We start from the raw sequence: 3123 nt of genomic DNA on the forward strand, positions 1-3123 counted from the left end.
ACCCATTGGCACTTATGACCGCCCAACATTCATGGTCATAGATTGGGAATCCGAGCACCAGCTGTAGCAGCCAACAACTTTGAGATCAAATCAGGACTCCTCAACGTGATCGAGAACAACAAGTATCATGGCTTGGCTCTAGAGGACCCATTTGATCACTTGGACAGGTTCGACAGCTACTGTGGGTTGTCAAAAACCAATGGTGTGTCTGAGGATGCCTTAAAGCTGAAGTTATTCCCTTTCTCTTGGGGGATAAGGCACGACAGTGGGAGAAGTCTCTACCAAGCGACTCTATCACCACTTGGGATGACTGCAAGAAAGCTTTCTTGGAGAAGTTCTTCTCTACTTCAAGAACTGCTAAGCTGAGAAATGAGATCTCCAGCTTTCAACAGAAAGGCTTGGAAGGATTCAGTGAAGCCTGGGAGAGATTCAAGGGCTACCAAGCTCAATGCCCTCATCATGGATTCTCTAAGGAAAGCCTGCTGAGCACATTTACAGAGGAGCTCTTCCTAAGTACAGAGCCAGATTGGATACAGCTAGCAATGGGTTCTTCTTGGGAAGAACTGAGGAGGATGCAGAGAGCTGGTTGACAACATGGTCAAGAGTGATGCAGTCTACAGTGGAGACCACGACAGAGGCAGTAGAACAGATGACAAGCAGACGAGGAAGGAGTTAAAGGCTCTCCAGGATAAGATTGATATTCTCATTGCTGATAAGCCACCCAGGAGCAGCTGCACTTTGTTGGTAACCCAAACAAAGAAGCCACACCTGTTGTCCAGGAAGTTGATGGTTTGGAAGGGCAAGAAGAGCTGTGCTTCATCAACAACAATGGTAGCTGGTACAAGAAAGAGCCAAACTTTCAGTACAACAACTACCAACAGAGATCTTACCCCAACAACCAACAGAGTGGTTATCAGCCTAGAACAACCAGCAAGGCAGCTATCAGCCTCAACAAACCCTCCTCCTGGTTTCAACAACAAAGGACAACAACCTGCCCAACAACAACCTACTACTTCTACCTCTACTCCTCAAGTCAGCAGCACTGATGCCCTACTAAAACAAATCTTGGAGTCTCAGACAAGAAGTGAGAAGCATGTTGGCTATGAGTTGAAGAACCTTCACTCAAAGATTGATGGAAGCTACAATGAGCTCAACAACAAGTTCAGAACCTTGGAGAACCAGTTTGCTGCCATGAACACTCAACAAAATCGCCAACAAGGTTCTTTACCTGGAAAATCTGAGCAAAACCCCAAGGAGACCATGAAAGCTATCACCCTCAGGAGTGGTAAGGAGTTACCTCAGAAAGCTCTCACCAAGGATGCTGAGAAACAAGGTGAGGGGGTTGCCATCAACATAGATGATGAAGTGGTGATTGTTGATGAGAAAATCAATGATGAAATCTTGGAGAAGATTGTGGAAGCAAAAGGTAAAGGAAAGGTTGGGGAAGAGAAGAAAACAGTGAAAGATGGTGAAGTTGTTGCTCCAGCAAGTGAGAATTCTTTTGTTCCTCCTCCCTATGAACCCAAACTACCATTCCCTGGTAGATTCAAGAGGCAGCTGCTAGAGAAGTACAAAGCTCTATTTGAGAAGCAAATGAGTGAAGTTCAAGTCACAATGCCCATCATTGATGCTTTCATGCTGATTCCTCAATATAGCAAGTTCCTGAAAGATGTTGTAGCTGCAAAGAAGAAGGAGATGGAGGGCATGATGATTCTCACTCATGAGTGCAGTGCCATCATCCAGAGGCTTGTTGTTCCAAAGAAGCTAGAAGATCCAGGATGCTTCACATTACCTTGTGCTCTTGGACCTATGGTATTTGATAGATGTCTCTGCGATTTGGGAGCTAGTGTCAGCTTGATGCCTTTATCTGTTGCTAAGAAGCTTGGTTTCACTCAGTACAAGAAGTGTAGACTGTCTCTGGTATTGGCTGATCGTTCAGTGAAGTACCCTGTGGGTATCTTGGAGGACCTCCCCGTTATGGTTGGAAAATATGAGATCCCTACAGACTTTGTGGTGCTTGAGATGGGTGAGGAAGCTGCAGATCCTTTAATCCTTGGAAGGCCTTTCTTAGCTACAGCAGGAGCAATTGTTAATGTGAAAGAGGGCAAGATTGATCTCCACTTGGGTAAAGGGCATGTTCTTCACTTTGACATCAAGGAGGTAATGAAGAAACCAACAGTTCAAGGGCAAGTTTTCTACATTGAAGAGATGGATGCCCTTGCTGATGAGCTCCTTGAAGAGTTGTCACTAGAAGACCCTCTACAGCATGCTTTGACGATAGAGAGGGAAGCTGAAGTGATTCAGAACCTGGAGAGTGCTGCCTATGGGATGATGTTGGATTCACACAGAGGATTTGGTAGTAAGGATCAGTATGAGGAGCTGCCTCAAATTGTCCATCAGGAAGCCTCGGTCATTCAACAAGGGGACACCCAGCAAGACGACTGGAGCGAGCTTAAGGCGCCTAAAGTGGAGCTTAAACCTCTCCCCAATGGTGTAAGGTATGCATTTCTTGGTCCTAATGGAACTTATCCAGTCATTGTGAGTAGTGAACTTACTGAAACTGAGCTATCTGAACTTTTGAAAACACTTAAAAGATTTAGAAAAGCAATAGGTTACTCACTTGATGACATCAAGGGAATATCACCCTCTTTGTGTATGCATAGGATACATCTTGAGGATGAATCAATGACTTCTATCGAGCATCAAAGAAGGTTAAATCCTAACCTGAAGGATGTTGTAAAGAAAGAGATTCTTAAACTCTTAGATGCTGGTGTTATCTACCCTATCTCAGATTCTAAATGGGTATCTCCTGTGCATGTTGTGCCAAAAAAGGGTGGTATAACTGTGATTAAAAATGACAAGGATGAATTGATACCAACAAGAACAGTCACTGGGCATAGGATGTGTATTGATTACCGAAAACTGAACTCTGCATCTAGAAAAGATCATTTTCCACTTCCATTTATTGATCAGATGCTTGAGAGACTTGCAAATCATCCATTCTATTGTTTTCTTGATGGATATTCAGGATTCTTCCAGATCCCCATACATCCCAATGATCAGGAGAAAACAACATTCACATGTCCTTATGGTACCTTCGCATATCGAAGAATGCCATTTGGT

General features: G+C 44.0%; 1 non-coding gene across 1 annotated transcript; it reads right to left on the reverse strand.

Moving 5' to 3' along the window:
* Positions 1-359: 359 nt before the first annotated feature.
* Positions 360-466, reverse strand: LOC125590787. Its single transcript, XR_007326789.1, has one exon. It is a non-coding gene; the product is annotated as a small nucleolar RNA R71 (small nucleolar RNA).
* Positions 467-3123: the final 2657 nt, after the last annotated feature.

This window comes from Brassica napus, chromosome C7 (genome assembly GCF_020379485.1).
Source record: "Brassica napus cultivar Da-Ae chromosome C7, Da-Ae, whole genome shotgun sequence".
In the NCBI taxonomy this organism is placed as follows: Eukaryota; Viridiplantae; Streptophyta; class Magnoliopsida; order Brassicales; family Brassicaceae; genus Brassica; species Brassica napus.